The 24710-nt window shown below is 37.3% G+C and overlaps 1 protein-coding gene and 1 long non-coding RNA gene across 3 annotated transcripts in view; one reads left to right on the forward strand and one right to left on the reverse strand.

Annotated features, from left to right (window-relative positions):
- LOC134542093 (uncharacterized) overlaps positions 1-15895 on the reverse strand; it is a 31765-nt gene extending 15870 nt beyond the window's left edge. Inside the window, exon 1 of one of the 2 annotated variants that reach the window (XM_063386016.1) lies at positions 15830-15895. The gene's annotated coding sequence lies outside the window, so the exon portion shown is untranslated. The remainder of the gene's footprint in view (positions 1-15829) is intronic. The other variant, XM_063386017.1, reaches the window with a different exon arrangement.
- Positions 15896-17183: 1288 nt separating this feature from the next.
- On the forward strand, positions 17184-19661 carry LOC134542109 (uncharacterized). The gene is made up of 2 exons (XR_010076738.1): positions 17184-17313; positions 19323-19661. It is a non-coding gene; the product is annotated as an uncharacterized LOC134542109 (long non-coding RNA).
- The last annotated feature ends 5049 nt before the right edge of the window (positions 19662-24710 follow it).

Below are 24710 nucleotides of genomic sequence, written 5' to 3' on the forward strand. Positions count from 1 at the left end.
ACCGAGCACAACCACGTTTACAAACACCCGCTCATAAGTTACGCAACACATAAAACAAAACAAAAAAATTGGTTGTCTGTAATGTCGGTTTACGGACGATAGTTCAACGTGACAAAGTCATAACAAAACATTGATGAAATGATTGCATAATTTTATGAATAAAATTGAATCATTTTTATTGAATTAGCAATATTTTGTATGGAAACAAAGAAGGAGTGAAATTAAATCTACAATTTAATTGATAAATTTAGTTTTATTTGCACTCATTAATTCAAATATGTTTATTACTTTAACGAAGAGATTATTTTAACTAAAACTTTTATACATGTTTGCTATTTAACTTCTTCCAATCTGGGTTATTCTGTTAAGGATAGGACGATGATAGGAAAAGTAGGAAACGAATGGGAGTGTTTCAAGTTTAATGTGCCTCGAAAAAGTCAAATCGATGGTTGTTCCAATCGAGTGGAAGAGAGATAGATGCGGCGCAAGCGTACAATGAGCGTAACGGGACACAGCGTAACGGTACAATGTGCGTAACGGGACCCTTTTTCGTGCGTCAGCTAGCGTTCATCGATTTATTAGACATTGTCACGTCAAAAAAAAAATTCTGTACTTTTATAAAAGATTTCCCTTGGAAACCAGTTGCCAAGAAATAGTTTGTAACACTACGACTACAAGAACTATATTGTAACTTTGTACAACACATGGCTATGGTTATTTTTGTATAATATATTTTAAATAGGTTTTTGGAGATAATACTAAATATTTCTTAAGAGAATTGGCGCATAATTTTATATTTTAATTGATCTTTCATCATAGCAAATTTTTTTTAAAACCATGATAAATATAAGAACTCTTCGTTTATTTTAAGTTATTTTTTCGTTGAAAAGTCTAAAAATTTTTTTATATAATTTCTAACAGTGCATACATTCAGGCACATTTATTCAATGTTGCAGGAAGATACAACGTCATGTTGTATTGCGTGAACCACGTGTCTCAAATACAGATCGCAGGCCTCGTGACCAGAGTCAAACACTACATCTTTGTGTTGATGGATTGCTCTAAGTGCGTGCTTTGTGATAGCCACATTCCAGGGCGATTAAAACTTGAACACCGGTGTCCTCAAACTGAATTTATTTAGCGACAACCATAGCCGAGTTGTGATTGGTCCCTGTGGGCTGGCCCTATATAAATACTGAGCCAGAAGACCAGGCCTTCAATTGTTACTCGCCCTTGAAGATGCCCGCAGCAAAGCTCACCGAAACGACGAGCCATTCCTCACGTACAAGGACGTGTCCTCAACCCAGAAGCCAAGAACTAGTCACGTTTCTCAAGTTCCTCGCTTCTCACGCCCGCAATTTCACGAAACCGATGTCTCTGAATAATGGGTTAGTATTCTATTAGTTCGTTAAAGTCTCCTGAGTATTACATTAACATTTCCTTACATTTTATGTACTAAAATTATTGTACGTAATAAATTTAATTACTTCTAGCGTTAAACTGCCGAAAAAATAAAAAAGTAAATAAAAATGTATTTTGATCTTTCTAAGTTACATCCTTCTTCTATTATATTAAGGTATAGACTATGGATGATTTTGACTAAATTTTTAATCTTGATTTAATATTTTCTAGAGATGGATGTAAGATGATCTAAATCAATTGTGAATAGTGGATTTAAAATAAAAAACCACAAAAACCTCTTGTCTGAATGTTTCTCGTCATCTCTAAATGTCGGTATGATACTGGAAAACAACATAAAAATGTATAAAATAAAGTAATTATAATCAGGTTAGTATTATTATGCTGAAAATTCTACTTATATTGTTCCATAAACAGAGCATTATGATTATTTACTTTGTTACAAAATTAAAACTAAATTTGCCAACAAAAAGTTCGAAAATTTTGACAAACTGAAAAGGTATCAATAATAAACATTTGTTTTAATAGAAAAAAAAATTTAATGCCGATACCTAAAGGAAATCACATGAAATAATAACTCTTAATTCAAGAATTTGCCCACGTTCTGAAATGCGTCGCCTTACACCACATTAGGCCTATTTAATTAAATCGTGCGCTCAAGAAAGAAATTTCTGAAAACTTTCACTATCTGTAATTCCTTAGTTAGCATATTTAATGTTTGTAGTAAATAGCATCGCAGTCATTAGAAACAATAGTCAAGCGATTTTTTAAGGTTGTTTACTTAGCGCTGTTTAATAAAATATACGTGTTTGCTTATGGAAAGTAAAGAATCTAGTCATGAGAAATAACAATTTTAATTAAAACCATGTGTGTCAGTAGGCACTATAGCAAAATCATTAATTTTTTCGAATTTTTAAAAAATATAGTTAAAATTTAATGTATTTTGTAATAATGAATTCGCTTGAACTATCAAGATCTTCTCTTTAAAATCGTAAGTAGATGGATATTGAATGCCAAAGCTACTCTTAAAATATTTTCTCTGACAAGTTTGTCTCTTGTCGACTAACAGGGTAATATTATAACATCGATAAAGTTGAAACGTAGCTAGTTGTGTCAGTTACGTGTAGTCGTGGGAGGAGTCCGCCACGACTTTCCTGTACGCAGATCACAGTTTGCGGTCAAGTGGGCATGAGATGCCGAACAACCAGCTCAAAAAAAACGGTGAAATTAATTAATCCATTATCGATCCGAAACTTAAAATTTTGGTCGATCCATCATCGCGGACATGTCGTGATCCGGACAGTTTAGGTTCGCGGCCAGAGAGGCCTGTATAGCCGTGTTTCACTCGCGACCAATGACGTATCCAGCTCAGGGGGAAGGGGGAGAGGAGTATATTTCTGAATTACAACTCTTTCATAGGGTATGGTGCCATACAATAATAAACAATTACGAAAGGAAAAACATTATTAAAAAAATTTTTTTAAAAAAATTGATTGAGGATTAAGCTACAAATTTTGTAACTATAGCTACTTCCTTGTTTGCGAAAACCCATTGACGGCAAATGCTTAGCGTGGCTAACCCATTTAACCTGTTTTCATCAATAGTGCTTCTTAGCGAATTTTTAAAAAACAGAATAACAAAATGAAGTACTCCTTTTGGTAAATTTTCTCAAAAATAAGTTGTTGATTTATTTATTTCTGTTTTATTTATTTTTTCCCCACTTTGTAAGCAGGTAATTCTGGGTTGTACGAAATACGCCAAAAATTAATTAATGACTGACAACGTTCCCTCCTCCACACCGCCTGCTCATAATATCAAAATATTTTTTTTCTTTCTATTTTTCTACCCCCTGAGGACACCAATTTCCCCCTTCCCCTCTTCGTTTCTTCCCCCTGCCCTGTTATAAGATCACAATGCTGGTTTAAGAATTATTGCGACAAAAAATATTTTATTTCCAATCACACTTAATACATTATTGAAGAAACATTTGGAGAGCTACGATCTCCAAAGTGCAAGTGTTAAAATAAAAGGCTGAAACTATTCGGAACATGTTTGAAAGAAGAAACCTAAATACACTTCTGCATCGCTAGATTGTTTACAACAACTAACCACGTCTCAACATTTCTAAATTCCTAATCGTATAACAGTACTTTCCACACAAGACTGCCTTAAAAATACCAGTGAAATTAAAAAAAAATATAACCTATTTAGATACAAATTAAATAATTAAGTTTTCAATTTATAAAAATCACTTTTGGCACAGCCTACAGGCTGGAAATGTTCTGAAAACTTCTATAAAGTTCTGGAACAATTTAAGAAATTAATATACATATCATCCCATGTTGTCTATTATTCCAAACTGATTGATAAAACATTTTCTCATATTCCATGCAGAACAAATGTTTCGAAGGTTTTTAACTCATGCATCCAGCACTGGATTACTTAGAGCGAATTTCGTATCATGCCTAATAAGGTAGTTATGATTTTTTTTTAACTTTGAAACACTATTTTTCATCTTTTGTACTAATACGTAGTTGTATAAAAGTTTGCTTTGGACCAAGGTTTTAGATAACATTAAGATGGTTTAAAATATATTCCAAAGAAATTAATAGCAAGGAAGATTGATTTTTTTTAAAATTTAAACCCCTGATTTACGGTAATCGTTCGTTTCATTAAAAATTGGTTCAGCCTAAGGCAAGATAATGTTTAAAAATTTTAAATTATATTATAACGGAGTTATAATTCTTTTGTCTTTCAGCCCTTGTTATTTTCATATCATATAGTAATGGTTAAATCCAAACTTTCTTAAGACAACAATTTTAGACAATATTTTGATAGTTTAAAATAAATAAGAACGGATTAGATAGAATACAGGGCAAGACAATTTATTTATATTTTTAATTCCAACTCCTGTTTTGTTTCAACCACGTGTATAAATGGTTCATATTATGAAAAATTGTTCAGACCAAAGTCTTAGAAATTTTTTTTAGAAGATTGACAATAAATTACTATAGATTTTACAGGTTACCTAATAAGTGTGTTAGGAATTTTTTTCCATTAACCCCTATTTATTTCACCATTAGCAGTAATGGTTGTTGTATCAAAGATTGTTTAGATAGAAGTTTAAGATAATATTCTTACGGTTAGCAAACAATTTGAACTGATTCGATGGTGTGCTTACGAAGGGAGTTATGAATTTTCTTGTCCTCTAACTCCTTGCAGTTATGGTTGGTCGTATCAAAAATATATTTAGACAAATAAGAGTTATAATACGTTCAAACGTAAGCGATAGATGTAATATTATGGGAGTTATAATTATTTTTCTGTTTTTTAAAAAAACCTTCCCAAATTTCTTTCCCTTTTTGTTGGATTTTGCTCATTAACATACTGGACTGAGGTTTTTCATTACTTTATTTTATGTATAATCTTGGAAGTAATTTGTACAAAATTACGGCAGTTATCGTGTCCATAAAAATGTTTTATATATATATATGTGTGAAATTTGAGTTCATGATGGTTTTGGCGTCTATAATGGAGCACGAAACAAAAAAAAATATACAAAATTTTCCGGAAGTTACACCATGGTAACGGCTACAATAGTAGTATTTCTTCAAAATTTACCTAATAGATATGGCGTGAAAATTGATTACTGCAAAATATATGAATAATAATTTAAAACAATTCAATTATAAGATCATTTTTTAATTCAAAGATTCTACAAAAATTTGTACAAAAAGAAAAAAAATTAGTCAGTTCACAGCCCGAATTACGTATGTCATAATAAATAAATAAATAAATAAATAAGTATTGGTACTTGTACTGAGAATGTAAATAAAATTTTATAACTGCCCAGAAATATAATATTGATGATCTCATATGATGGTTAATATATCAGCATTTTAAAATCGCTCGCATGCCAATCCTGAAGTGATCTCACCCATGAGACAACCGAAGAATGAGCTCAGGTGGTTGATAAGTCGTCCTGCGCCTTGACCACATAACCGGTTGTATCCACGTACTTTCAGCTGAACTCATGTTGCAAATGACCTCACGAAGACACCATTAACTCTTCGGGTTCGTGAACACATTAAAAAAAAAAATTATTGCTGCTAAAGTATGTTCCTTGATAATTTGCTCAAGACAAGCTTGAAAAGAAATTTTTCGCAAAAGGCAAAAAAAAAAAAAAAAAAAAAGGGGGGGAGGGGGCAAAGGAACTAGGTAAATTCCATTTAGAAGTAACAGCATAAATTATTTACGTGAAAACAAAATAAATTTGTGAGCGCGGGAAGTATTTATCAAGCGCGGCTAGCCGGAACACGCTCTCACGCTCTCACGCCTTAAAGCGGCGATGACGCAACCATGTCATTGCAGCCGGCAGGGTGCCTGAAAAGGATATGCTGCTCTTATAGAAGTGGCACTGTGAAATAGCAAGCTGTTAAGTTTTTAACAGGTATGTAAAAGTAGCAGTAGCATCTTTATTCACCTAGTATGGGCAAATATATATTGTTTCACTACGTGGCAATATTTTTATGGAATCAACAATGTATTATTATTATAATTTCACAGTTTAGCTCATTAATGCCCTGCGCCAAACTATTAGATATCGTGACTTAAAGTTTCCCTAATATACCGTTATAATTTTTGTTACGCAATCCTGAATAACCTTATCATTTAGAACAACTCAAAATATCAAACGTGCTATACGTTTGGTAAAAATAGATTTTTCCATGACTTACGTGGAAAAATATTTCATCGAGCAATTAATATTGTTTATACTGTGTAAAAATGTGTTATCCTATCTCGGCAAGTTATTTGTAATAATGGTTTATTTAAACAAGATTTAAAAATGGTAAAAAAAATGCACTTTTTTTAAAAAAATAGCCAAATGAATTGTTGAAGCTGTCGTTCTTGTTTATTTACTCTTGAAAACAGCACAAACTATCGAAAAAAAAACTACAAAATAGTACATTTCAGGTTCGAATAAAAAACTATAGACTCGCCTACATTAAAAAACATCATGTGAGAGAGTCTTTCAATAATCGCCAGATATGTGTAACATAAAATCTCGGTAACGAGCAAATTCACATGCCAGAGCAGCTACGTTGAATATCGAATAATTCGATTTGCAAACAGAAATTTTAATCTATATAATGAAACAGTTCCGATAAAAGCAAAAAAGACTTGAAAAAATACTAAACCCCGGCTTCATATCTGATTTTCGACAAGGAATTTTATTAAATTACTTACCCTCTTGTTAAAATTCACTAATCAGTTAATACTGTAAAGTTTCCATTTGGCTTTGTGAACTTTGGTTCGCGATATTCGCCACAGATGGCAGCACTGTTGTCATACATTTCCGTTCCATGCGACTTCCGTTGCATTCACGAAATCACGCATACCACATACCTGCAGCTAAGATGTTACAATACAATAAATATTATTATTATAATTCCTGTATCTGCGCAAATAATAAGTGTGATACAACATAATAAAGTCATTTTGTTCAATATACGATCAATTTTCCCATGGCTAAAAGACTTTATGCAGAAGGAAACATCACTTTAAATAAAAATGCATGCGGAAATTTTCATACGAAATACTCAGCATTAGGTACCTCGTAAACGTATTTAATATATGCAAAAATAACCATAGCCATGTGTTGTACAAATTTACAATATATAATTTGTAGTGTTATGAACTATTTCTTGGCAACCGATTACTAAAGGAATCTTTTGTAAAAGTACAGAATTTTTCTTTCTTTGTTTATTACTGCCTGCGCGTTAGAGTGTATATTATTGAGACGCGATTGACATAGCCCCTTCTTCTCTCAAGCTCCATCATCAAACTGTCTTGTGTTGAACATAATTTATCTGCTGGTCCGCTGGACAACTGACGTGACGGCTTCAAGGTTGGCGTCTCGAGAAACAACTTTGTGTCACACCAATTTAAAAATAAAATGTCACAAATCGCCTTAAAATGAGCGTTACACATACTTAATCTCGTTTATAGAGAAATTTTGGTCACAAATATAGAAGATACAGCACACGATAGATTGAGGGGAAAAAAAAAGAATCGTAGTAAATCTTAAGATATAGCAAAGAAGACATGTACGTTTAAAAGTTATTGTTAAATTTTTTTAGGGTAAAACAAATTCTCACTCCTTTTGTATACCAACAAACGTCTCCCTTTTGCATTTCGCTGGATATCGTAAGAAAGGTTGCATGATAGTGTCATGCATAACGTCATGTATATTAAGAGCGCTACTTTTAATATTTACCGAGCATTAGCCTAGCTGCGATTAGTATATTTCCCTTTTTGTTCTATTATTGAGTTACTTAATTATAAGAATATATATTTTTACTCTTATGTAAGTACTTATACATTTATATTTTTTCCTTATTCATTATTTTTATCCTACAGTTCTTCAACAGCATTGTGTTACTTAGACTTTAGTGGAATTTGTCAAACGCCCCTTTATGGGATTGTCAAGGAAAAAACTTCAGTAAACTCGTTAAAACCATTTATTTTTATTTTTGTTTTAGTAAAACCAATAATCTAATAAGTATTTTCCCTCAATTATCCTAAGTATAGCTATCCAACTATTGACTTCTGAGAAATATGAATCAATTTTCATCGTACATTTAATATAAAATATAATTTTAAATATTTTTGACACCCTACTTTAAAAAGGAAAAATTAATTTTTAATTATCAGCTAGACCTCATGATTATTGAAAACATTTTATTTTGATGTTTTGGGGAAAGTGAGCTGGTAGCACATGTATCACTCTCATTATTAAAGAACGAAAGTAATTCGAACTCACCCCAGGAAAATGGGAGTGGGGATAGTCCATTGGACAGATTGTATTAAAGCTTTATGGAATTATAGTAATGAGAGAAGGGGAAAAAACCCCCAAAGGTGAAAATTGGAACTAAAATAACGTTCGCAGCTATTAAGGATTGTGGTTTATGCTTAATTGTAGTGTTTGTCTTGTATGAAATTGCACGTGTAGTAGGCATACCTTTTAAGATTCCCTGTACTCAGTGTAACACGGGCACGTTGCCTTGTTCATAAATAAGTCGAGGAAATTTAAACTCTGGTAAAATTACGTGAACTAAATAGAAAAACAGGAAGTACCCACTGACGAAACAACTATGATTAATATACAAAACCCACAACTAAAGTGAATTTCCGTAATCTGCGGCTACGAAAAACACTGTACGAGTAGCATATTATTGCATCGCGCCTGCTTTTCATTTCAACTGTTTGCACGACGTTAAGAAAAACACGGCATTTCTACGAATCTCATTCATTTATTCCCATCGAGATATTATACGAGGCTCTAACCTCTATTTGTTTAGGTTTTCTGCGTGGGCGGTCCCTAAAAGAAAAATAACTTCAGAATCTGCGCCAGAAAACCACTCCCTGTATTCTTAACTCCACGGGAGTTACAGGATTTTGTGAACTAACCTGACATAAAACATTTCCCACGATAAAACACAGCCTCTAACAATTATTTGTTTGTAACTTTCATTGATGTGTAACATATTAGCTCTCGGTATACCGTATAGACAGGAAAAATTCGCGGATACATTTCGCGTTATGCTAGAATCCAAACGCATGTACCTTCATATTGCTTCTGTAATTAGCGCACAGTTTATCTGAAGGACTTTGAGCCAATGAAAAACATTCAACCGAAGAAGTATAGAATCGGAAGCATCCCAGTTGCCAGGTCTCACAAGTCAGTAGCCAATGAGCATGTGGCATTTTCCCGAATATGTAGTGAATCGTGGAGTATATCCCAGAGGTCATTGAAACCGCGAATTTTTCCAAGCTCTAGGTATACTCCATTTAGTAACAGTAATATCGTGAATGTAACGGAAGTCGCATGGAACGGAAATGTGTAACCACGGTGCTGCCATCTGGAGCGGATGGTGCGAACCAAACTTCACAAAGCCAAAAAATAATTCATAGTATTCAATTTTTTTTATAAATTTTAACAATATGGTAGTATTTTAATAAAATTCCTTGTCAAAAATCAAGTCCTAGGCAGGGATTGAGTATTTTTTAAAATTGTTTTTTCGCTTTTACCGGAAACGTTTCATTAAATAGTTTAAAATTTCGCTCTGCAAATCGAATGATTCGGTAGTCGTTGCAGCTGTTCCAGCGAACGAATTCTTGCGTGATTCTCGTCCGGAAATGCAGTTGAAAACACAATTTACTTGTATTTATTACGCTCGGCATTGTTTGAAAAAGAAATTCTACCTTAAATTTCGTGTCCCAGTATCGTATTATTAGAGTAAGTATTTGCGATATGAGAACATATGAGTAGACTTGTTACCGAGCCCTCTCGCTGTTTTTTAAGTGATAACGTCTTATAAATCGATGAACGCCGGCTGCACGCACGAAAAAATGTCACGTTCCGCCTGAGCCGAGCGTGCAAGAACCGGCCAACCACCGTGCGAGAAAATCTTCTATAATATCAATCAGGTTAAGGCGGGCTTTTTTAAACTAATTGTTAGTGATTATATTTAAACAAATTACTGAAATTGAATTTACAAAAAAATTGTAAATGATACTTGAAAATTAAAAAAGTATGCAATTTTTCATCAATGTTTTCTTATGACGTTATCATGTAAAATTATCGTCGGTAAACCGACTTTACAGACAACCCCCTTTTATTATTTTATAAATAATTCCATGCGCCTGTCTTCACGACACTGATCGCTCGCTGCGCTGGTCGACTCCAGAGACGGAGCGCCTTCAAGGCCGCCAACCTAGGAGAACAAAAACTCCCCAGCCCGCAGGGGCCGGCGCGGCGGGTCGCACTGCTCTATTTTTCTTCCCCTCGTTTCGCTCGTGTTTTGTTTCGCGCGCACCCCGCACGGAGCTTATTATTTGTTTATTTTTTTTTTGTCCGCTCACCTGGGCCGCCGGCTACTCGCGTGTGGGCGTGGCCTTCGAGTGTTCCTGCCCCTCCCCCACGGCTAAACCCACCAACCACACACCTTCACACCCCGGACCTGCGGGCAGGCGAGATTACTTCACTGCCCGGGTTAGGCCTGGCGAGCTGTCCTGGAATACCAGCGCAACTACGCCCTTTCTTCCTCTTTTTGTGAATGGAATAGACATTTGTAATATAACTTTTATGCTAGCTGATGTATATATTGTACATAAATCATAAATAGTTAGAGACCGGAAAAATTCGCGCTTTCGATGACCTCTAGGATGGACACCACATTCCTCTACATACTCAGGCAAATGCCACCTGCTCATTGGCTACTGACTCGTGACACGTGTCAACTGGGACGCTTGCGATTCGATACTTTTTTGGTTGAAGGTTTTCCATTGGCTCAAAATCCTTCAGATAAACTGTAAGCCAATCGCAGAAGCAATATAAAGATACATGTACAGTTGTTTCGATTCTAGCATATCGTGAAATGAATACGCCAATTTTTCCGGTCTCTAGGAATAGTGTATGTAATCATATACATTTATTTCATAAAAATTGTAACCATGTTGACAAGCCCTATATTCAGAGAGCCACTGCTCATCAACTGAGTCTATTAGGTGCTAAGAAAATAAATAAATAAATAAAATAAATAAATACTTACGTAAACTTACAGATATTTGTAAACTCGCATGAAAAACTTTAGCACTACAAAATAGTAGTATATTACTTGGTTCGGATTCTTACCCGTCGGGCATTTATGCTTTGTGTTGTCCCAGTTCCTCCAAAAGTTAAAGTTGTTTGTAAACCGTCCACTGAATAGCTCTCCAGTACTAAATTAAAATTGTTGAATATTCGATTATCTTTTCCCTGGTTTAAAAAAAAAATACGTGAATGAAGTATCAATTAAAATAAAAAATGATGTACCAAATTTCGTAAGAAATGACTTGATGTAAGTTTTTGGACATACGCCATTCTTAGCAATGGCGTATGTCCAAAAACTTACATCAAGTCATGCACTCCCATTGCACAAATCTTTCAAAGATAATATTCGTAAGAAATGCTCAGTATTATCTCGAAAAACGTTTTCTCGTATATGCAAAAATAAAATAGTTATAATAATTTATAATAACTTTACTGTAGTATTACAAACTTTTCTTGGCAACTGGTTAACAAAGAAATCTCTTGCAAAAGTACAGGAAATCTTTTTCGGTGTGAAAAAAAATAAGTTTACTACAGTTGTTAATGATGATTGACGATGAAAATGTTATTGGTAGATGCAAGCATTTTTCGCGAGAGAAAAAAATCATGACACCCAATAGACTGCAACGTGTTTTGCCTGCGCCAGCGGTCTTCCTTGTAATTGGCGGGCGTCTTCAAGATAAAGTGCTGTTATTAAAGCATGTTAGCTTGCAGCGTGCTTGTTTCAAGCTAACTAGTCTCCATGAATCGAGCTTGTAACAAGCCTACCACTACAAGCCCTCAATGAGCATGACGCAGCATCTAGATGTAGCTAAGCCAAATTAATTCTTCGGCAAGCTTGCTCGGAAAGCCTTATTCAAGTCAATGACAAGCTACCCGCAAGCTGCATGTTATCAGGGTAAAGACCACTGACAATTAAAGAGCTACAGAATTCATTCCATTTCAAACAAAATGATTATTTGGGCGAAGCTTGAAATCTTGTAGTTCAACTAATCTCCATCAGCGCTCTGTGATGTGGAAAATGTGGAAGATATAATGTGGGGTTGTTTTTGTCCAACTCAGATTCAAAAAAATAATTTCATGTGGTCTTAACCATTGTATCCCAAATGCTGATCGAATCCCGTGACTGGAAGCTTCACACTTCTATGCCACTAGCAGATCCGTCTGGCATGACTGAGGACCAACCACAAGGTTGCAAAGGCGAAACAGTGGGTAAAGATGACGGGGAGAGGGTTGGGAATTAATAAAATTCAAGATCGCTGCGAAAATGATGTGACAGTGCACAAGTTCAATTTTTTGTTTTGTTATTAAAAGTTATGAATGTGTGTGAGAGAGAATGTTGCAAAACATTTTTTTTTTGGTCTCACGAGAAAAAGCCAATTTCCCTATAAACATGTAGTGATAAGAAAAATAGGTCGGAAAGTGCTGAAAATATTCCGTATGAAATAGGGGTTGCACCTCCTGAATTCTTATGGACTCAGAAACTGCTATCTTTTACCTGGTTATTACATAAAGACCTGATTTCAGAAACTGGACTTATGGACTTTTTTTTTTTACAATCACACCTCGATATTTTCAACATGGCTGCTAACATCTTGCATGTCAATCATTTCAGGAGGAAAAGAGAAGATGAGTGAAGGATAACCTAGATCACGCTAAGCTTTAAAATACCGCGGACAAATTGTGGTGCACTGTGGCATCTTGTGCGCTAGGATCTCGCGCTGTTGCAAGTGATAGACGGGGCGTAAGTGGCCGAAGAGCGGGGAGGGTTTTCTCGGGGTGCTCCGTGGGAACCTGGTCTTCAGTGCCGTAGCCAGGATTTCGTGAAGGAGAGGGTCCAATAAAACCATTCTATCATTTTTTTACGGAAGAGTTTTCTTTATAATTTAATTTTAAAAGAAAATACATCATTACGTTAAAATCCCAGGACTCTTCGAACATCGACGTTTACACATATAAATTAAAGTAATGATTTTGCTTGAGAATGGTAAACTGAAAGTTTCATAAATAGGTTTTTATTTAATGGTTTTTAATACTTCGTTCATTTGTCATTTATTTGACTAATTTGTTAGCACAAGTCATAAGTACATATTTAATAAAGTTATTAAATAAACGAAACACGTGTCAACATGCTTACAGTAAGTGACACGTATACACAGGGACAGGAAAAATTCGCGGTTTCGATGGCCTTCAGGATAGACTGCACATTCCCTTGCACACTCGGGCAAACAACGCAAGTTCATTGGCTGCCGACTTGTGAGTCGTCTCAGCTGGTTTGTCTGTGATTCGATCCTTTTTTTGGTTTGAAGGTTTTTAATTGGTTGAGATTCGTCCAGATGAACAGTAAGCCAATTGAAAAAATCATCTAAAAGGTATGTGTATTTGAATTTTAACCTATCGCCGAATAAATCCGCGAATTTTTCCGGTCTCTACGTATGCAAACAGAGACTGCTTGGAAAAACAATTCCTGCCACTTCTGTGTGTGGGGGAGGTCGATGTGTAAAAGGAGGGAGGGAGGAAATACGTTATAGTAGCGCACCAAGGACCGGACCCCTGGCAATGGGCCCGTCATCCCTGCCGACCCCGCCACAAGGTGTTAGGCGCGCGAGCAAACAAGCGAAGATCTGATGATCAGGTGGCACGCCCAGAGCACTAGGAAATGGCAGTCTGCCAGTGCAACTCTTGAAGGATGTCGGGAAAATTTACCGAGCTGGTGCTTGCAATTCCACGAGGTGAGCTGGTGCTCGGATGTGTTGAGAAACACGAGGCTGAAAACAAAACAAAATAATTGTCGTTCAGCGATGTTAGAGCAACTGCGGGAAGCCGTTACGTAAAAGCCAGCTGCCACTTATGCAGGCTATCTCTGTTTCCAAGTAGTGACGATGTGTCCTCAACAGATGCGGCCTTAAAGCAGATGAACGTTTAATTTGAAGACTAGCCGTGAAAGGATATCCGAATTCTTTCGACACCAACACATCCTGATGTATAAAAAAAGAAACACTTTTTCGGCTGTCAATTGTTTCCGCCGACGAAATGCTTACACGTCCAAGTTAATTATTTTTGATAAACGTGAAGGCTTGTAGTCAGCAGTTGGTTAGCTTAGCAAAAACTTTTTTTTTTACTAAAAGATAGCGCCACAAACCCCTCAAAGACCACAATGATGTACAAAGGACGCATGCGACTCGTCCTTTCAAGAAGGAGTGTATCAGTGTCTCTGTAGGATCCTTGAAAACTATTCGCAAAGCCAACAGAAAAAGGCCGAAATATTTTAGGATGAACTTTGTTCCTTCTAGATAAAGAGTATTTGAAGGAGGTGTTTGAAAACAACCTATGTTTACAAATTTATCCTAGAAGTACATCTAGCCAACATAATACTTAGCGATATTATAAAACGTTTCAATATATCCTCTGAAAGGTAAGCTGTGTTTGTTTTGCCTGTAGGCTTAAAACTTATGAAAAAGGGTAAATAACATATCAAGCAACAATAATGATGCAGCTACTGAAGTAAGATGGTAGCTAAAAGGTTTTATTATGTAAACCTTTCTTCTGAGATAGACTTCAGATACAACCGAAGGAAGAGTCTTTGTAATGTCAATTAGGAAGGAGGGGGGGGGGGGTTAGAAAACCAGTAAGTTCAGAAACTATTTTTTTTTTTCATTTTGCCCAGTAAACCTTATTTAATCCAGTGCAAATAGTGATCATAAAAATTGAGTGATGGTTTTTACCTTCTCAATGGCGTTCCACTTCCTCAACCCTTACAAAATAAAGTCACAATAAATTCAAGAAAAAGCTAATTTATAGTGTGAAAATATGCTTAAAAAATTACTGGTATTCTAACTGAAAAATAGCGCCCCTATGACATAATTTTCTGTGACTAAATTTGGTATAAAATCTTTGCTTGAAGACTAACGTGTTTAAAATTTTACATAACTGCTTATTTAATATAGACTTATTATCATATTCTTACATTAAAATTATTTTTCTTGCGTGCATGTTGATTCCTAAGAACATTTTTGTGTAAGTGATCCTGAGGATGTAGATAACATGGAAAACAAAGCTGGATTTGTTTTGAAGGGTTTGATTATTATTTTTTAAATGGAAAAAATTAATATTAGCAATCTGAAACATCTCTGTGACACACATATATTGCCTTCTTCAAATGAATGATGTATTGTCTGGTTCCCGCAGAACATTAGCGTCAGTGCGCTTCGATCGCGTGTCTTCTCAGCCAATTACCTAGTTCCGTTTTGCGCGGGAAATTCAAATTATCTACTGTCCACGCCTGTAACTTTGCAGGGTTGCGTTTCTGGACTATGTTCCTTAACAAAAATGCTTTTTTGTGCATTTTCTGCCACCTTTTAAATTTATGCCCCGAAATTTCCGAACATTATGTATAACTAGGTCCGTTTTATTTATTTATTTATTTTATGAATTTACTAATGAATTTACTTGAATATAGTGGAGTAAAATACATGTTTGGTAACTATAGGTAAATTATTCTGTAAGTATTATTCTGTAGCACAACAAGCGGGTAAGAGTTAATATTTTACTCGGCAGGTTTTTGTTGAAGTTCATAAATTTTGTAAAGAATATTGAAAATCAAATAAATCTTGATATCACACGGTGTAACTATTGGTTAAACCATACAGGGCGAAATTCTCATAATGTAGTATATGGTATCACCAGCTTACAGGTACAAAAATATTTCAAACATGCATTTTAAAAGGTAATGAAATAATAATTTTAAATAATAAATACCGGCACGCGATCCGCGTGGTCCCTCGCTCCGTCCGAGTGCCAAGCAGCCACAGACATTCACCTCTGAGTGCCCGAGACCTCCGGCATTGTTTCCTAGTTCAAGGCCATCTGATAGCACGTCGGCACGCACTGAATGCAAACACGCCTCGAGTACTCGTGATTGCATGTTTGCGTCTGTTAACGACATCGATGCTGCACCACTCTTATCCGACGCTAACAATGCCTTCATTTTCAAGTTGAGCAGACATTGAGCGGAAGAATGGTTCACGTGGAATATATTGTTGGGATTAAAAACAGCTTGCAAAAGAATATATCACAAATAATTTACATTAATTACAGGTAAATAATGTTTAGGCCATAAAGAAAACAAAATATCTTAATGGAAACACAAAAAAATTATGCAGGAAATATCGTGGTTACATGCTATTTTTCATTAAAAAAACAGAAGATGAATTTCGAATTTTTTTTTCTCTAAACGGATGAGTGAATAATAACGCTCTATTTTTAAGAGAGCGTACACTCTGCCTACAGCGGCGGTTTTACAGCTGCCAGATTTATATTAATATTAATATAACAGTCAAAACCATTGACACCAAACACTGGAGCTATGAACCATCAGAAAAGCCTGCCCTAACCAGTTTGATATTATACAAGATTTTCTCGCAGGGTGGTTGGCCGGTTCTTGCACGCTCGGCTCAGGCGGAACGTGAACAAAATTTCGTGCGTGCAGCCGGCGTTCATCGATTTACAAGACGTTGTCACGTCAAGAAGAATGGCGCAGCGAGGTTCGGTCGGCGACGAAGGCTTCTGCGGGGCGCGACAGTCGCTCGAACAGGAGGCACCAGGGGCATGTGTCGTTTTGCCTAAAGGCGTTTTGCCTAATTTTATTCAAAACGCCATTTAGCAAAACGCCGTTAGGAAAATCGCCGTTAGGCAAATCGCCATTAGGCAATTCGCCGTTAGGCAAACACTTTTTCCTCTTTTAGGCAAAACGCCATTAGGCAAATCGCCTGTTACTCTGTACCAGAGGTCGCCTCTACGTGACGTCTTCCCGCGCGGGAGTCCCTCCGAGGACTCGGGGGAGTCCGTGTCCCCCCGGCGCGGCGAAGACGGCCGATTGGCTCGTGATATCGCCTTCCGAGCAGGGCGTGGTCCTCCCCCCCCTCCCCCACTCCACCCTCCGACATAGGTGGGCGCGCGTCACGTGATCTGACACAAGTCGTCGTGAGGTGGTCTCGTCACCCCGCTCCGAACAAAACCAAAGACGTACTCTTTTTCAAGGCCGCAAAAATAATTAAAAAAACAAACAAGAATCACACCTGTCATACTTTGTCCTCATCGACCCCCGCCTGACCGTTCCCCGGGTCGTATAAATACGAGCGCTGTCTGTACCACAGGCATCATACTGCCTCCAGCAGCTCTTGCAAGTGCTAGCTCTGACCAGTGGAAGAGAACCGCCAACCGCCGAGATGAACAAGTTCTTCGTAAGTAGCCTTCATCCTCTCTCGCCTTTCAACTCTCGTTGTCAGAGAAATGACTATTTTTGTATCATAAAAAATGTATTCTTTATTCTGTTCACGAAAATGTTACTTCTCAATGTCAACTCTGGTCTTAGAGAAAACTATACTTCACGCTGGTTTGCAAGTACAATGAATATTCATTAACAGAAAATTTTAAAATAAAAATGGTCATGACTAAATATTCAGTTATCAAAAAAAATAAAAAAATAAAACGTTTTCCATTATTCTCCATAGACATATAACATACTTTTGTTCAATATACGATCCACTTTCATCATTGTATATTCAAGCTAAAAACCCCAAGTTTTCAGTCATGATTTCAGGCCCTTGTTAAAGAAATACGCATTTAATCCCGGGTCAGAAGAATCTTATTTCTAGTCTAATGATCTCGAGTTATAGTCCAACCTGGTCCAACGTAGGCCATCCCAAAATAAGAAGAGATGGTTGATATATTACTGAAAATAATAATACTAGAAAGAATAACAAATATAGACTGAACAGTTTCTTAAAAGGCAAACTCAATTTAATTCCACGCGCAGTTTTTTTTTATTTATCATTTTCTCATGAAGCTTACAGAGTAAACTCCACTAAGACGGCTTGGGCAGACGTTAATCCTAGGTCTCTCAGATTACCGTGCATAGCAACACTATTTCAAAGCGAAGCTTAGCAAGAACTAGAATAGTATTTAGTTTTTAATTAAATTGTTTAGCAAGATAGTTTGACAGAACCAATGACAACCAGCGAGATTGCCCTCAAAGTTTAGAAATTGTTCTTGTATAGCTAGATAAAAATATTTAGTATCTTCATATTATTGCTGTCCTCATTTAATAAATACACATTGAAGTTTCAAATTTCATAAAATATACAAGTTACACTTTCGTGATCACGGATTCTTGCTGTAGATTTGACCAGCTTTTTAATTTTATGTTAATATACCAAGATTATACTTTTGGAGTTATTTTAAAAGTAATTGAACTCGGATTTTGTGAATTTATGAAGATCCTTGGAACATTTGTAATCAGCATTCTTCGTAAAACGTAATGTGGGAAAATTTTAAAAACTTAGTCGAGAAGATTCGATCTCACTCGATAGAAAACAGGCCCTTGCTACTCTACCGAGGGGATGCCTTCTTTTCACAGACGAGAGAGCCAAACGGCCGATAGTGCATGTTCGTTTTTTTTTGTTCATTGTAAATAAATATGGCGGTGTTAATAAAAGGATACTGATGGTCAATTAGGTTAGGTTAGCTACATTATAAATACTTTAAAACAGGTACCATCACCAGAACTCGTGTCTCTGTGCACAACCGCGCGATATTCACTTCTATATTGCCACTTGTCCAGTCAGGAGGAGTAAGGGCAGAACAGTCAAACACTGGACTCACCACCCGGAACACTTGGGTCATAAACGTTTGGTAAACTGTAATTTTTTTTTTTGTAAACGGAACAAAAATTTTCAATAAAATTACATATATTTGTAAATCTGTACTTTTGCATGAGAAAACAAACTTACAAAAGAGTGTTCGCAGTAGTACTGGGTTCGAATTCATACCCGGTAATTGTTGCTTTGTGTTGTCTCATTACCTCCAATGGACTAAGTCATATGTAAACCACTCCCTGAATAGCTTTCCAGTATTAACTGCAACAAAATAAAGTTAAAATTTTAAATTATTCGATTATATTTTCCAGTGTTAAAAAAAAGGGCTCGAATAAAGCCATCTTAAGGGCAGGCAATTTTCGCGAATAAATCTGAACGCCTATTAAACTGCAACAATGTATACCCGCACCAGCGGTTTCTTCCTTGTGATTGGCGACCGTCTGCGAGAGAATTCGTTGCCTTATTTGACAGAGCCATTCAGGACGCCTTTACTTCCACACTGAATCACTGTGATTGGTGTTGTTACAATCAATATGCATCTGTTAAATGCGGCAGTGTTCGAAAGAAGTGCTGTTGAGAGCTGGTTGTGTCCGCAGGTGCTGTTCCTCGTGAGCATGGCCGTGTTGGCCGCGGCCTTCGCCACCCCCTACCCCCGCCCCCTGCCCCTGGCCTTCCCCTCGCCCGCCGACGCGCCCAGGGAGACGCTGAAGGGCTCCGAGGCCGTGTACTACGGCTACGGCGCGGTGCCCTACGCCGCCTCGCCCTACTACGGCGGCTACGCCTACCCCTACTACGGCTGAGCGGACCCGCGCCACCAGCAGCCCTGAAGACGTGACCCCTCGCTGACCCCGACCGGACCCCGCCTGTGTTCTCTCCTCTCGCGCCGAGTCGCGCCTTTCCGTCTGCAATAAACCTCTTGTTTCTATAACTGCAAACATGGTTCTCATTGCTTGTGTCACCTCCCAACTTCCCTCGTACATGGTACCATCCCTCGCCATTGACATGGCAAACAAATGATATTCTTACTTTTAAACATAGAAAGGGAATTTTGAAGTCTGATTGACTCGGGTAGTTCATTCCAGGCACGAGCAGTAGTCACAGAGAAAGATTTTGAGTATACAGCTGTGTTATGTTGGGGATGAGCAAAGAACAATTACTCTGCGAACGTGTGTCTATAGCGAGACGTGAACCGAGGAACTGAAACTTGTCAGGAAGAGTTAGTTTGCTCTAGTGACACGTGGTGGCAGCATCGGTAATGTAACTCGTGCATTCTGGTACATCTGTCTAATTTTTTTTTACAAATTCCCTTTTTGCATTTCACATTCCAACTTGTGTTCTGGTATAGTATTCCTTTTATTTTGTGCAGTTTCCTTTTCCTTGTTCACGAACCTTGAGTTATGCTTCTGCGTGTTTCGTACGCGAGGACATTAACGTTCTTTACGTTCCCTTTAACCACCCGTTAAATGTCGCCCGACGCTGATAGATTTTTTACAAGTCACCACTGCAGCCAATAAGCCCTGCTGCAGCCTTTTAAATCATCAATCTTACCACAGCGCACACAATATAGTCTATCTACGAGGTCCAACTGGTGCGAATTGTCATCGACCTTACAATGGCCCTTAATTATTCTGTTTATAATAAATACTAAGTCAATCCTAGTATGTACTGAAATCATTAAATAATTTGGCACCATCTTCAAATACCTTTTTAGTAGATCAAAAACTCTGAAAAACTCAGGATTCTATGTTTCTGGGAAAAACTATTTTTTTTTATTGATTTAATGAATTATATAATTAGAAGTATTTGAAGTCTGACTTAAAATTGTGCAATTTAGTTCATAAACAACTATTTATTGTTTATTAGACAAAATTACCTTTTACAAATAATTATTATGAAGTAAATTAAATTCATGTGCAAATCATGAAATATTAGAAGCAAATGAATGTGGGCTCCTACCCCCTCAAGGGAAGCTGAGCAACCAGCAAGCACAGAGGACTACCGACAACGAGTGCATGCACAGCTTCGTTGGACACCGCGCCACAGGCTTAAGTCACCTTTGACAGCTCAGCACTCTGTGCTGAGTGCAGTCTCCTGAATGGGGAACCCTAATATGTACATCAAGTTCTGTCCCTAACCCGATTACACACGAACAATTTACCTTCGGCCAACCTCAGGTTTATATATATATATTTCTCTGTTTATTCTAATGTAGCTATACTAACCTAACTAAACGTCCATAGTGTTTTAAAGTGTTTTAATGTAGCTAACCTAACCGACCACTTTTAATATTTGAATTCATTTTTCCTGCGCAAAAATAAAACAAATCCCGAGGTTGGCCGAAGGTAAATATTCGGGCGTGTTCGGGCAGGGACAGAACTTGATGTACATCTTAGGCTTCTCTCCTGAATGAGCCTGTCCCACGATACCAACCTGAATGTGCAGTGGGTTGTAGCGCGCTTCCTGGATGATAAACGGAAACAAAGAACGAGGTGTACTACGGCACACAACAATTTTATCTCACAATTCAAAAACACTTTATAATGGGAAGTTGATTTGCAGCAAGACCGGACAGCGGGGTTTGAATAATTTAATCATCACTGGCTTGAACATCGCTAATCGTATTTTCTGCAAATATAACCAAAAACAGTAATTACTCATTTTCAAGACACTTTCATCTTACAAAAAAAAACTTCATTTCATCATTAGCAAAATTTACATGATAGCGCAACTTACCTTCCAACTAAAAGCAATAGACCAGTGACATTTAAACATGGAACAGATGAATAGTGTTAGACTCGTTTAAAACAATATGGAAGTGCAACTTGAAATAAAATATTATAGCCCTTGCAGCACTTGCTGTACAAAATTACTTTTCCAAATGAAACTATTACAGTATTATGGCAGGTCATTACACTGTAAAATATTTTAGAACTTTTTTTACAAGGAAAATTTATGGAAATACAGTTGCCAATTATGTAAACTGTAAAATTGCGAGACAGAGCTTTGTAAAATTGCAATGATATAAAGCTCTACCTTGAAATTTTAGAAGTGATATCATTGGCAATCGAGTTTCCAAGGACTATTCTAGTAAAAGTACAAAATTGTTTTACAGTATACATTCTTTCGAAATTTAAGTTTGCAAACATTGTTGATGAACGGACACAAAGATTATTTCAGAAAAAAGTGAAAACTGCTGATCAGCATGTCCATACTTGTCACAAAAACATTTTTAATAACTATAATGACTTGGCTACAATTCTTGAGAAAATAAAATATCAAGAGCATCCATGGATGCTTTGTGGGGATTTTAAAATACCAAACATGTTGTTGGGTCAGCAGGGAGGTTATACAAAATATTATTGCTTTTTTTTGTTTATGGGAGAGTAGAGCCAGACGGCTGCACTGGACTAAAACTGATTGGCCACTACGATACAGTTTAACCACCGGCGAGAAAAAAATGTCTGGTTCCACCAGAAAAAATTCTATTATTACTTCTTCATATTAAATTAGTACTTATGAAGCAGTTTGTCAAATCAATGCCAACAGATGGGGATTGTTTCAGATATCTGTGTTCCAAGTTCTTGAAACTGTCTGAAGCCTAGTTGTTTTCACTGGCCCCGACATAAGCAAACTTTTATCTGATCCCCTATTTTTTGGAAACAACGGGAGAAAGGGAAAAAGAAGCGTGGGACTATTTCAAGAATGTAGTGAACAAGTTTTCGGGGAATACTAAGGACCCTGACTACAAAACCTCTGTACAATGCATGCCGGCAGCGTATGAAGTTCAAGGGTACAAGATGAGCTTAAAAGTGCATTTCTTACACTCCCATATTGACTATTTTCCTGAAGACTTGAGAGCCTAGAGTGAAGAGCAAGATGAAGATTTCACCAGGGTGTCCGAGATATCGAGAGACAGTACCAAGGAGGTGGGATGCCAGTTTGTTAGCCGACTACTGTTGGATGGATCATTGGCGTAGCTGTGTTCATAAAGTTGGGGGGGACAAATAATGATTTTGATGTCTGGTAACCCATTCCCCTCTTAATAATACGGGGGGTCCGGGGATCTTCCATCCTAAAATTTTGATTTTAAAAGTGCAAAATAGCGCTTTTTAAGCAGTTTTTGTATCTAACCATTGGATACAACGATGTTAAAATTATTATTATTTCCTTAAAATAAAATTTGAGAGTGAAGAAATTACAAATAAAGGTGGGCAGAATAATATTATAAAATAAAAATATCACCGTCTAGAAAGTTGGGCGGGGGGGGGGGGGGGACAGTCTCCTCCACCCAAAAATTTCAGGGGGACACGTCCCCCCTGTCTCCCCCGGTTTCTACACCCCTGGGATGGATGCTCAATCGACAAACCAGAGAAGGAAATCGGAAACGATTTCGGAGAAGTATCAATCAGAAGAAGAATATGTTTCACAAGAAAAAAAAGTAGACTTAAAATTGTGTATACATATCAGAAAATAATATTCGTCCGAGAGCCAAGCGGCTACATTCACCTCTGAGTGCCCCCAGAGACTCCGGCATTGTTTCCTAGTTCAAGGTCATCTGAGGGCACGTCGGCACGCACTGAATGCAAACACGCCTTGAGTACTCGTGATTGCATGTTTGTGTCTGTTAACGACATCGATGTTGCACCACTCTTATCCAACGCGAACAATGCCTTCATTTTCAAGTTGATCAGACATTGAGCGGAAGAATGGTTCACATAGAATATATTTCTGGGATTAAAACAGCTTGAAAAAGAATATATCAAAAATAATTTATAATAATTAAATGTAAATATTTTTATAGTCAATAAAGAAAACAAAATATCTTAATGGAAACACGAAAAATTATGCAGTTAATATCGTGGTTACAGGCTATTTTTCATTAAATAAAAAAACCAAAGATGAATTTCGAATTTTTGTTTCTCTAAACGGATGAGTGATAAATAACGCTCTATTTTTAAGAGAGCGTACACTCTGCCACCAGCGACGGTTTTACAGCTGCCAAATTGATATGAATGTTAATTTAACAGTCAAAACCATTGACTCCAAACACTGGAGCTATGAACCATCAGAAATGCCCGCCCTAACCTGTTTTATATTATAGAAGATTTTTCTCGCACGGTGGTTGGCCGGTTCTTGAACGCTCAGCTCAGGCGGAACGTGAACCTTTTTTTCGTGCGTGCAGCCGGCGTTCATCGATTTATAAGACTTTGTCACGTCAGGAAGAATGGCGCAGCGAGGTTCGGTGGGCGACGAATTCTTCTGCGGGGCGCGGCAGTCGCTTGGGGAGGAGGCACCAGGGGTCGCCTCGACGTGACGTCTCCCGCGGGGGAGCCCCCATTGGGGAGAAACTCTATACCGAGACTGAAGTAGTTGTGGGCCCGTCCGCTAGATAGTAGTTTTCACAATATATTGCTCACATAACTGCATTAATTTATTAGCAGAAGTAATGTATAAGCCATTATCAGGCAAACAAACCAGTGAAAATTCACTCTATTTAGGTAGCCACTAATTTTGTGGTGTGTAATACAATGAGTTTTTGCACCTCCTACTCCTTTATTAAGTATTTTCGCATCGATAAATTTGATTTGGCCGCCAAGGAGATAACTTAATATATAAAAAAAGTAGTATTAACTAAAAAAAACTTTGTATGAGAACCTGTATTCCGAATTATTATTTGCTGGTAGTTATGGGCCCGCCCAACAGATAGAGACACATGGTTTCAGCTTCCACTGTAAGAGTCGCACTTGTTTATCTCCCTCCTTGTTCTGTGGGAGTCCCTCCAGGAATCGGGCAAGTCCGGTCGTCCCCCCGGCGCGGCGAAGACGGCCGATTGGCTCGTGATATCGCCGTCCGAGCAGGGCGTGGTCTACCCCCCTCCCCCACTACACCCTCCGGCATAGGTGGGCGCGCGTCACGTGATCTGACACAAGTCGTCGTGAGGTGGTCTCGTCACCCCGCTCCGAACAAAACCAAAGACGTACTCT

This window comes from Bacillus rossius (genome assembly GCF_032445375.1).
Source record: "Bacillus rossius redtenbacheri isolate Brsri chromosome 4 unlocalized genomic scaffold, Brsri_v3 Brsri_v3_scf4_2, whole genome shotgun sequence".
NCBI lineage: Eukaryota > Metazoa > Arthropoda > Insecta > Phasmatodea > Bacillidae > Bacillus > Bacillus rossius.